Source organism: Ranitomeya variabilis, chromosome 1 (genome assembly GCF_051348905.1).
Source record: "Ranitomeya variabilis isolate aRanVar5 chromosome 1, aRanVar5.hap1, whole genome shotgun sequence".
In the NCBI taxonomy this organism is placed as follows: Eukaryota; Metazoa; Chordata; class Amphibia; order Anura; family Dendrobatidae; genus Ranitomeya; species Ranitomeya variabilis.
In genome coordinates this window covers 770,773,757-770,783,147 of record NC_135232.1, presented here as the reverse complement: position 1 = coordinate 770,783,147, position 9,391 = coordinate 770,773,757, and the positions used below count along the sequence as shown (strand labels likewise).

The window sequence follows — 9,391 nt, the reverse complement described above, 5'->3', positions numbered from 1 at the left end:
AACCAGTGCGGCTCTTTTCAAGAGGAATACAATCGTCAGGGAAAGCTTGGATCAAAACGAAAAAACCAAGTCAACGGTACCAGGGATTCCCAGCCAGTCTCCCATGCTGGTACTTGCCCTAGCCTCAAGCTGCTTAGCATTTGCGATCTGACGAGGGCAGGCACATTCAGCTTAGTGTGGCCATTGACCGATTGCTTTCGCGTCTGCTAGTCTTTTCAAGATGAAAACAATCGTAAGGGAAAGCTTTGAGAAAAAAAAAATAGCAAGTCAACGGTACCGGGGATTCCCAGCCAGTCTCCCATGCCGGTACTTGCCCAGCCTCAAGCTGCTTAGCGTTTGCGATCTGACGAGGGCAGGCACATTCAGCTTAGAGTGGCCATTGACGGACAACTAGCACCACAGCGGGTCTTTTCAAGAGATATAAAATTGTAAGGGAAAGCTTTGATAAACCCCCCCCCCCCAAAAAAAAAAAAGAAACTTGCCCAGCCTCAAGCTGCTTAGCATTTGCGATCTGACCAGAGCTGGCACATTCAGCTTAGAGTGGCCAATGACAAATTGTTCACACCTGTGCGGCTCTTTTCAAGAGGAATACAATCGTTAGGGAAAGCTTGGATCAAAACGAAAAAACCAAGTCAACGGTACCAGGGATTAACAGCCAGTCTCCCATGCTGGTACTTGCCTAGCCCCAAGCTGCTTAGCATTTGCGATCTGACGAGGGCAGGCACATTCAGCTTAGTGTGGCCATTGACCGATTGCTTTCGCGTCTGCTAGTCTTTTCAAGATGAAAACAATCGTAAGGGAAAGCTTTGAGAAAAACAAAATAGCAAGTCAACGGTACCGGGGATTCCCAGCCAGTCTCCCATGCCGGTACTTGCCCAGCCTCAAGCTGCTTAGCGTTTGCGATCTGACGAGGGCAGGCACATTCAGCTTAGAGTGGCCATTGACGGACAACTAGCACCTCAGCGGGTCTTTTCAAGAGATATAAAATTGTAAGGGAAAGCTTTGATAAACCCCCCCCCCCCAAAAAAAAAAAAAAGAAACTTGCCCAGCCTCAAGCTGCTTAGCATTTGCGATCTAACCAGAGCTGGCACATTCAGCTTAGAGTGGCCAATGACAGATTGTTCACACCAGTGCGGCTCTTTTCAAGAGGAATACAATCGTCAGGGAAAGCTTGGATCAAAACGAAAAAACCAAGTCAACGGTACCAGGGATTCCCAGCCAGTCTCCCATGCTGGTACTTGCCTAGCCTCAAGCTGCTTAGCATTTGCGATCTGACGAGGGCAGGCACATTCAGCTTAGAGTGGCCATTGACGGACAGCTAGCACCACAGCGGGTCTTTTCAAGAGATATAAAATTGTAAGGGAAAGCTTTGATAAACCCCCCCCCCCAAAAAAAAAAAAAAAAAAAAAAAAGAAACTTGCCCAGCCTCAAGCTGCTTAGCATTTGCGATCTGACCAGAGCTGGCACATTCAGCTTAGAGTGGCCAATGACAGATTGTTCAAACCAGTGCGGCTCTTTTCAAGAGGAATACAATCGTCAGGGAAAGCTTGGATCAAAACGAAAAAACCAAGTCAACGGTACCAGGGATTCCCAGCCAGTCTCCCATGCTGGTACTTGCCTAGCCTCAAGCTGCTTAGCATTTGCGATCTGACGAGGGCAGGCACATTCAGCTTAGTGTGGCCATTGACCGATTGCTTTCGCGTCTGCTAGTCTTTTCAAGATGAAAACAATCGTAAGGGAAAGCTTTGAGAAAAAAAAAAATAGCAAGTCAACGGTACCGGGGATTCCCAGCCAGTCTCCCATGCCGGTACTTGCCCAGCCTCAAGCTGCTTAGCGTTTGCGATCTGACGAGGGCAGGCACATTCAGCTTAGAGTGGCCATTGACGGACAACTAGCACCACAGCGGGTCTTTTCAAGAGATATAAAATTGTAAGGGAAAGCTTTGATAAACCCCCCCCCCCAAAAAAAAAAAAAAGAAACTTGCCCAGCCTCAAGCTGCTTAGCATTTGCGATCTAACCAGAGCTGGCACATTCAGCTTAGAGTGGCCAATGACAGATTGTTCACACCAGTGCGGCTCTTTTCAAGAGGAATACAATCGTCAGGGAAAGCTTGGATCAAAACGAAAAAACCAAGTCAACGGTACCAGGGATTCCCAGCCAGTCTCCCATGCTGGTACTTGCCTAGCCTCAAGCTGCTTAGCATTTGTGATCTGACGAGGGCAGGCACATTCAGCTTAGTGTGGCCATTGACCGATTGCTTTCGCGTCTGCTAGTCTTTTCAAGATGAAAACAATCGTAAGGGAAAGCTTTGAGAAAAACAAAATAGCAAGTCAACGGTACCGGGGATTCCCAGCCAGTCTCCCATGCCGGTACTTGCCCAGCCTCAAGCTGCTTAGCGTTTGCGATCTGACGAGGGCAGGCACATTCAGCTTAGAGTGGCCATTGACGGACAGCTAGCACCACAGCGGGTCTTTTCAAGAGATATAAAATTGTAAGGGAAAGCTTTGATAAACCCCCCCCCCAAAAAAAAAAAAAAAGAAACTTGCCCAGCCTCAAGCTGCTTAGCATTTGCGATCTAACCAGAGCTGGCACATTCAGCTTAGAGTGGCCAATGACAGATTGTTCACACCAGTGCGGCTCTTTTCAAGAGGAATACAATCGTCAGGGAAAGCTTGGATCAAAACGAAAAAACCAAGTCAACGGTACCAGGGATTCCCAGCCAGTCTCCCATGCTGGTACTTGCCTAGCCTCAAGCTGCTTAGCATTTGCGATCTGACGAGGGCAGGCACATTCAGCTTAGTGTGGCCATTGACCGATTGCTTTCGCGTCTGCTAGTCTTTTCAAGATGAAAACAATCGTAAGGGAAAGCTTTGAGAAAAACAAAATAGCAAGTCAACGGTACTGGGGATTCCCAGCCAGTCTCCCATGCCGGTACTTGCCCAGCCTCAAGCTGCTTAGCGTTTGCGATCTGACGAGGGCAGGCACATTCAGCTTAGAGTGGCCATTGACGGACAACTAGCACCACAGCGGGTCTTTTCAAGAGATATAAAATTGTAAGGGAAAGCTTTGATAAACCCCCCCCCCCAAAAAAAAAAAAAAAAAAAAAAAAAAGAAACTTGCCCAGCCTCAAGCTGCTTAGCATTTGCGATCTGACCAGAGCTGGCACATTCAGCTTAGAGTGGCCAATGACAGATTGTTCAAACCAGTGCGGCTCTTTTCAAGAGGAATACAATCGTCAGGGAAAGCTTGGATCAAAACGAAAAAACCAAGTCAACGGTACCAGGGATTCCCAGCCAGTCTCCCATGCTGGTACTTGCCTAGCCTCAAGCTGCTTAGCATTTGCGATCTGACGAGGGCAGGCACATTCAGCTTAGTGTGGCCATTGACCGATTGCTTTCGCGTCTGCTAGTCTTTTCAAGATGAAAACAATCGTAAGGGAAAGCTTTGAGAAAAAAAAAATAGCAAGTCAACGGTACCGGGGATTCCCAGCCAGTCTCCCATGCCGGTACTTGCCCAGCCTCAAGCTGCTTAGCGTTTGCGATCTGACGAGGGCAGGCACATTCAGCTTAGAGTGGCCATTGACGGACAACTAGCACCACAGCGGGTCTTTTCAAGAGATATAAAATTGTAAGGGAAAGCTTTGATAAACCCCCCCCCCCCAAAAAAAAAAAAAAGAAACTTGCCCAGCCTCAAGCTGCTTAGCATTTGCGATCTAACCAGAGCTGGCACATTCAGCTTAGAGTGGCCAATGACAGATTGTTCACACCAGTGCGGCTCTTTTCAAGAGGAATACAATCGTCAGGGAAAGCTTGGATCAAAACGAAAAAACCAAGTCAACGGTACCAGGGATTCCCAGCCAGTCTCCCATGCTGGTACTTGCCTAGCCTCAAGCTGCTTAGCATTTGCGATCTGACGAGGGCAGGCACATTCAGCTTAGTGTGGCCATTGACCGATTGCTTTCGCGTCTGCTAGTCTTTTCAAGATGAAAACAATCGTAAGGGAAAGCTTTGAGAAAAACAAAATAGCAAGTCAACGGTACCGGGGATTCCCAGCCAGTCTCCCATGCCGGTACTTGCCCAGCCTCAAGCTGCTTAGCGTTTGCGATCTGACGAGGGCAGGCACATTCAGCTTAGAGTGGCCATTGACGGACAACTAGCACCACAGCGGGTCTTTTCAAGAGATATAAAATTGTAAGGGAAAGCTTTGATAAACCCCCCCCCCCCAAAAAAAAAAAAAGAAACTTGCCCAGCCTCAAGCTGCTTAGCATTTGCGATCTAACCAGAGCTGGCACATTCAGCTTAGAGTGGCCAATGACAGATTGTTCACACCAGTGCGGCTCTTTTCAAGAGGAATACAATCGTCAGGGAAAGCTTGGATCAAAACGAAAAAACCAAGTCAACGGTACCAGGGATTCCCAGCCAGTCTCCCATGCTGTTACTTGCCTAGCCTCAAGCTGCTTAGCATTTGCGATCTGACGAGGGCAGGCACATTCAGCTTAGTGTGGCCATTGACCGATTGCTTTCGCGTCTGCTAGTCTTTTCAAGATGAAAACAATCGTAAGGGAAAGCTTTGAGAAAAACAAAATAGCAAGTCAACGGTACCGGGGATTCCCAGCCAGTCTCCCATGCCGGTACTTGCCCAGCCTCAAGCTGCTTAGCGTTTGCGATCTGACGAGGGCAGGCACATTCAGCTTAGAGTGGCCATTGACGGACAACTAGCACCACAGCGGGTCTTTTCAAGAGATATCAAATTGTAAGGGAAAGCTTTGATAAACCCCCCCCCCCAAAAAAAAAAAAAAAAAAGAAAAAAGAAACTTGCCCAGCCTCAAGCTGCTTAGCATTTGCGATCTGACCAGAGCTGGCACATTCAGCTTAGAGTGGCCAATGACAGATTGTTCAAACCAGTGCGGCTCTTTTCAAGAGGAATACAATCGTCAGGGAAAGCTTGGATCAAAACGAAAAAACCAAGTCAACAGTACCAAGGATTCCCAGCCAGTCTCCCATGCTGGTACTTGCCTAGCCTCAAGCTGCTTAGCATTTGCGATCTGACGAGGGCAGGCACATTCAGCTTAGTGTGGCCATTGACCGATTGCTTTTGCGTCTGCTAGTCTTTTCAAGATGAAAACAATCGTAAGGGAAAGCTTTGAGAAAAAAAAAATAGCAAGTCAACGGTACCGGGGATTCCCAGCCAGTCTCCCATGCCGGTACTTGCCCAGCCTCAAGCTGCTTAGCGTTTGCGATCTGACGAGGGCAGGCACATTCAGCTTAGAGTGGCCATTGACGGACAACTAGCACCACAGCGGGTCTTTTCAAGAGATATAAAATTGTAAGGGAAAGCTTTGATAAACCCCCCCCCCCCAAAAAAAAAAAAGAAACTTGCCCAGCCTCAAGCTGCTTAGCATTTGCGATCTGACCAGAGCTGGCACATTCAGCTTAGAGTGGCCAATGACAAATTGTTCACACCAGTGCGGCTCTTTTCAAGAGGAATACAATCGTTAGGGAAAGCTTGGATCAAAACGAAAAAACCAAGTCAACGGTACCAGGGATTCCCAGCCAGTCTCCCATGCTGGTACTTGCCTAGCCCCAAGCTGCTTACCATTTGCGATCTGACGAGGGCAGGCACATTCAGCTTAGTGTGGCCATTGACCGATTGCTTTCGCGTCTGCTAGTCTTTTCAAGATGAAAACAATCGTAAGGGAAAGCTTTGAGAAAAACAAAATAGCAAGTCAACGGTACCGGGGATTCCCAGCCAGTCTCCCATGCCGGTACTTGCCCAGCCTCAAGCTGCTTAGCGTTTGCGATCTGACGAGGGCAGGCACATTCAGCTTAGAGTGGCCATTGACGGACAACTAGCACCACAGCGGGTCTTTTCAAGAGATATAAAATTGTAAGGGAAAGCTTTGATAAACCCCCCCCCCCAAAAAAAAAAAAAAAAAAAAAGAAACTTGCCCAGCCTCAAGCTGCTTAGCATTTGCGATCTGACCAGAGCTGGCACATTCAGCTTAGAGTGGCCAATGACAGATTGTTCAAACCAGTGCGGCTCTTTTCAAGAGGAATACAATCGTCAGGGAAAGCTTGGATCAAAACGAAAAAACCAAGTCAACGGTACCAGGGATTCCCAGCCAGTCTCCCATGCTGGTACTTGCCTAGCCTCAAGCTGCTTAGCATTTGCGATCTGACGAGGGCAGGCACATTCAGCTTAGTGTGGCCATTGACCGATTGCTTTCGCGTCTGCTAGTCTTTTCAAGATGAAAACAATCGTAAGGGAAAGCTTTGAGAAAAAAAAAATAGCAAGTCAACGGTACCGGGGATTCCCAGCCAGTCTCCCATGCCGGTACTTGCCCAGCCTCAAGCTGCTTAGCGTTTGCGATCTGACGAGGGCAGGCACATTCAGCTTAGAGTGGCCATTGACGGACAACTAGCACCACAGCGGGTCTTTTCAAGAGATATAAAATTGTAAGGGAAAGCTTTGATAAACCCCCCCCCCCAAAAAAAAAAAAAGAAACTTGCCCAGCCTCAAGCTGCTTAGCATTTGCGATCTAACCAGAGCTGGCACATTCAGCTTAGAGTGGCCAATGACAGATTGTTCACACCAGTGCGGCTCTTTTCAAGAGGAATACAATCGTCAGGGAAAGCTTGGATCAAAACGAAAAAACCAAGTCAATGGTACCAGGGATTCCCAGCCAGTCTCCCATGCTGGTACTTGCCTAGCCTCAAGCTGCTTAGCATTTGCGATCTGACGAGGGCAGGCACATTCAGCTTAGTGTGGCCATTGACTGATTGCTTTCGCGTCTGCTAGTCTTTTCAAGATGAAAACAATCGTAAGGGAAAGCTTTGAGAAAAACAAAATAGCAAGTCAACGGTAACAGGGATTCCCAGCCAGTCTCCCATGCCGGTACTTGCCCAGCCTCAAGCTGCTTAGCGTTTGCGATCTGACGAGGGCAGGCACATTCAGCTTAGAGTGGCCATTGACGGACAACTAGCACCACAGCGGGTCTTTTCAAGAGATATAAAATTGTAAGGGAAAGCTTTGATAAACCCCCCCCCCCCAAAAAAAAAAAAAAGAAACTTGCCCAGCCTCAAGCTGCTTAGCATTTGCGATCTAACCAGAGCTGGCACATTCAGCTTAGAGTGGCCAATGACAGATTGTTCACACCAGTGCGGCTCTTTTCAAGAGGAATACAATCGTCAGGGAAAGCTTGGATCAAAACGAAAAAACCAAGTCAACGGTACCAGGGATTCCCAGCCAGTCTCCCATGCTGGTACTTGCCTAGCCTCAAGCTGCTTAGCATTTGCGATCTGACGAGGGCAGGCACATTCAGCTTAGTGTGGCCATTGACCGATTGCTTTCGCGTCTGCTAGTCTTTTCAAGATGAAAACAATCGTAAGGGAAAGCTTTGAGAAAAACAAAATAGCAAGTCAACGGTACTGGGGATTCCCAGCCAGTCTCCCATGCCGGTACTTGCCCAGCCTCAAGCTGCTTAGCGTTTGCGATCTGACGAGGGCAGGCACATTCAGCTTAGAGTGGCCATTGACGGACAACTAGCACCACAGCGGGTCTTTTCAAGAGATATAAAATTGTAAGGGAAAGCTTTGATAAACCCCCCCCCCCAAAAAAAAAAAAGAAACTTGCCCAGCCTCAAGCTGCTTAGCATTTGCGATCTGACCAGAGCTGGCACATTCAGCTTAGAGTGGCCAATGACAGATTGTTCAAACCAGTGCGGCTCTTTTCAAGAGGAATACAATCGTCAGGGAAAGCTTGGATCAAAACGAAAAAACCAAGTCAACGGTACCAGGGATTCCCAGCCAGTCTCCCATGCTGGTACTTGCCTAGCCTCAAGCTGCTTAGCATTTGCGATCTGACGAGGGCAGGCACATTCAGCTTAGTGTGGCCATTGACCGATTGCTTTCGCGTCTGCTAGTCTTTTCAAGATGAAAACAATCGTAAGGGAAAGCTTTGAGAAAAAAAAAATAGCAAGTCAACGGTTCCGGGGATTCCCAGCCAGTCTCCCATGCCGGTACTTGCCCAGCCTCAAGCTGCTTAGCGTTTGCGATCTGACGAGGGCAGGCACATTCAGCTTAGAGTGGCCATTGACGGACAACTAGCACCACAGCGGGTCTTTTCAAGAGATATAAAATTGTAAGGGAAAGCTTTGATAAACCCCCCCCCCAAAAAAAAAAAAAAGAAACTTGCCCAGCCTCAAGCTGCTTAGCATTTGCGATCTAACCAGAGCTGGCACATTCAGCTTAGAGTGGCCAATGACAGATTGTTCACACCAGTGCGGCTCTTTTCAAGAGGAATACAATCGTCAGGGAAAGCTTGGATCAAAACGAAAAAACCAAGTCAACGGTACCAGGGATTCCCAGCCAGTCTCCCATGCTGGTACTTGCCTAGCCTCAAGCTGCTTAGCATTTGCGATCTGACGAGGGCAGGCACATTCAGCTTAGTGTGGCCATTGACCGATTGCTTTCGCGTCTGCTAGTCTTTTCAAGATGAAAACAATCGTAAGGGAAAGCTTTGAGAAAAACAAAATAGCAAGTCAACGGTACCGGGGATTCCCAGCCAGTCTCCCATGCCGGTACTTGCCCAGCCTCAAGCTGCTTAGCGTTTGCGATCTGACGAGGGCAGGCACATTCAGCTTAGAGTGGCCATTGACGGACAACTAGCACCACAGCGGGTCTTTTCAAGAGATATCAAACTGTAAGGGAAAGCTTTGATAAACCCCCCCCCCAAAAAAAAAAAAAAAAAGAAAAAAGAAACTTGCCCAGCCTCAAGCTGCTTAGCATTTGCGATCTGACCAGAGCTGGCACATTCAGCTTAGAGTGGCCAATGACAGATTGTTCAAACCAGTGCGGCTCTTTTCAAGAGGAATACAATCGTCAGGGAAAGCTTGGATCAAAACGAAAAAACCAAGTCAACGGTACCAGGGATTCCCAGCCAGTCTCCCATGCTGGTACTTGCCTAGCCTCAAGCTGCTTAGCATTTGCGATCTGACGAGGGCAGGCACATTCAGCTTAGTGTGGCCATTGACCGATTGCTTTTGCGTCTGCTAGTCTTTTCAAGATGAAAACAATCGTAAGGGAAAGCTTTGAGAAAAAAAAAATAGCAAGTCAACGGTACCGGGGATTCCCAGCCAGTCTCCCATGCCGGTACTTGCCCAGCCTCAAGCTGCTTAGCGTTTGCGATCTGACGAGGGCAGGCACATTCAGCTTAGAGTGGCCATTGACGGACAACTAGCACCACAGCGGGTCTTTTCAAGAGATATAAAATTGTAAGGGAAAGCTTTGATAAACCCCCCCCCCCCAAAAAAAAAAGAAACTTGCCCAGCCTCAAGCTGCTTAGCATTTGCGATCTGACCAGAGCTGGCACATTCAGCTTAGAGTGGCCAATG

General features: G+C 48.1%; 30 pseudogenes; all 30 read right to left on the bottom strand.

The window, feature by feature from the left end:
- Positions 1 to 68: 68 nt before the first annotated feature.
- LOC143798740 (5S ribosomal RNA) lies at positions 69 to 188 on the bottom strand (annotated as a pseudogene).
- A 77-nt stretch (positions 189 to 265) lies between these two features.
- On the bottom strand, positions 266 to 384 carry LOC143799001 (5S ribosomal RNA; annotated as a pseudogene).
- Positions 385 to 826: 442 nt separating this feature from the next.
- On the bottom strand, positions 827 to 945 carry LOC143799000 (5S ribosomal RNA; annotated as a pseudogene).
- Positions 946 to 1,193: 248 nt separating this feature from the next.
- Positions 1,194 to 1,312, bottom strand: LOC143798569 (5S ribosomal RNA; annotated as a pseudogene).
- A 257-nt stretch (positions 1,313 to 1,569) lies between these two features.
- Positions 1,570 to 1,688, bottom strand: LOC143795603 (5S ribosomal RNA; annotated as a pseudogene).
- A 78-nt stretch (positions 1,689 to 1,766) lies between these two features.
- LOC143798940 (5S ribosomal RNA) lies at positions 1,767 to 1,885 on the bottom strand (annotated as a pseudogene).
- A 247-nt stretch (positions 1,886 to 2,132) lies between these two features.
- LOC143800351 (5S ribosomal RNA) lies at positions 2,133 to 2,251 on the bottom strand (annotated as a pseudogene).
- Positions 2,252 to 2,328: 77 nt separating this feature from the next.
- Positions 2,329 to 2,447, bottom strand: LOC143798939 (5S ribosomal RNA; annotated as a pseudogene).
- Positions 2,448 to 2,694: 247 nt separating this feature from the next.
- On the bottom strand, positions 2,695 to 2,813 carry LOC143795591 (5S ribosomal RNA; annotated as a pseudogene).
- A 77-nt stretch (positions 2,814 to 2,890) lies between these two features.
- LOC143798539 (5S ribosomal RNA) lies at positions 2,891 to 3,009 on the bottom strand (annotated as a pseudogene).
- A 259-nt stretch (positions 3,010 to 3,268) lies between these two features.
- Positions 3,269 to 3,387, bottom strand: LOC143795579 (5S ribosomal RNA; annotated as a pseudogene).
- A 77-nt stretch (positions 3,388 to 3,464) lies between these two features.
- Positions 3,465 to 3,583, bottom strand: LOC143799535 (5S ribosomal RNA; annotated as a pseudogene).
- Positions 3,584 to 3,831: 248 nt separating this feature from the next.
- LOC143795568 (5S ribosomal RNA) lies at positions 3,832 to 3,950 on the bottom strand (annotated as a pseudogene).
- Positions 3,951 to 4,027: 77 nt separating this feature from the next.
- On the bottom strand, positions 4,028 to 4,146 carry LOC143798938 (5S ribosomal RNA; annotated as a pseudogene).
- A 247-nt stretch (positions 4,147 to 4,393) lies between these two features.
- LOC143800575 (5S ribosomal RNA) lies at positions 4,394 to 4,512 on the bottom strand (annotated as a pseudogene).
- A 77-nt stretch (positions 4,513 to 4,589) lies between these two features.
- Positions 4,590 to 4,708, bottom strand: LOC143799534 (5S ribosomal RNA; annotated as a pseudogene).
- Positions 4,709 to 4,966: 258 nt separating this feature from the next.
- LOC143798844 (5S ribosomal RNA) lies at positions 4,967 to 5,085 on the bottom strand (annotated as a pseudogene).
- A 77-nt stretch (positions 5,086 to 5,162) lies between these two features.
- LOC143799532 (5S ribosomal RNA) lies at positions 5,163 to 5,281 on the bottom strand (annotated as a pseudogene).
- A 246-nt stretch (positions 5,282 to 5,527) lies between these two features.
- LOC143798890 (5S ribosomal RNA) lies at positions 5,528 to 5,646 on the bottom strand (annotated as a pseudogene).
- Positions 5,647 to 5,723: 77 nt separating this feature from the next.
- LOC143798936 (5S ribosomal RNA) lies at positions 5,724 to 5,842 on the bottom strand (annotated as a pseudogene).
- Positions 5,843 to 6,096: 254 nt separating this feature from the next.
- LOC143795556 (5S ribosomal RNA) lies at positions 6,097 to 6,215 on the bottom strand (annotated as a pseudogene).
- Positions 6,216 to 6,292: 77 nt separating this feature from the next.
- LOC143799531 (5S ribosomal RNA) lies at positions 6,293 to 6,411 on the bottom strand (annotated as a pseudogene).
- Positions 6,412 to 6,657: 246 nt separating this feature from the next.
- On the bottom strand, positions 6,658 to 6,776 carry LOC143797940 (5S ribosomal RNA; annotated as a pseudogene).
- Positions 6,777 to 7,220: 444 nt separating this feature from the next.
- LOC143795544 (5S ribosomal RNA) lies at positions 7,221 to 7,339 on the bottom strand (annotated as a pseudogene).
- A 77-nt stretch (positions 7,340 to 7,416) lies between these two features.
- LOC143798537 (5S ribosomal RNA) lies at positions 7,417 to 7,535 on the bottom strand (annotated as a pseudogene).
- Positions 7,536 to 7,780: 245 nt separating this feature from the next.
- LOC143795532 (5S ribosomal RNA) lies at positions 7,781 to 7,899 on the bottom strand (annotated as a pseudogene).
- Positions 7,900 to 8,341: 442 nt separating this feature from the next.
- LOC143795521 (5S ribosomal RNA) lies at positions 8,342 to 8,460 on the bottom strand (annotated as a pseudogene).
- A 77-nt stretch (positions 8,461 to 8,537) lies between these two features.
- LOC143799530 (5S ribosomal RNA) lies at positions 8,538 to 8,656 on the bottom strand (annotated as a pseudogene).
- A 256-nt stretch (positions 8,657 to 8,912) lies between these two features.
- On the bottom strand, positions 8,913 to 9,031 carry LOC143795508 (5S ribosomal RNA; annotated as a pseudogene).
- A 77-nt stretch (positions 9,032 to 9,108) lies between these two features.
- On the bottom strand, positions 9,109 to 9,227 carry LOC143798999 (5S ribosomal RNA; annotated as a pseudogene).
- Between the last annotated feature and the right edge of the window lie 164 nt (positions 9,228 to 9,391).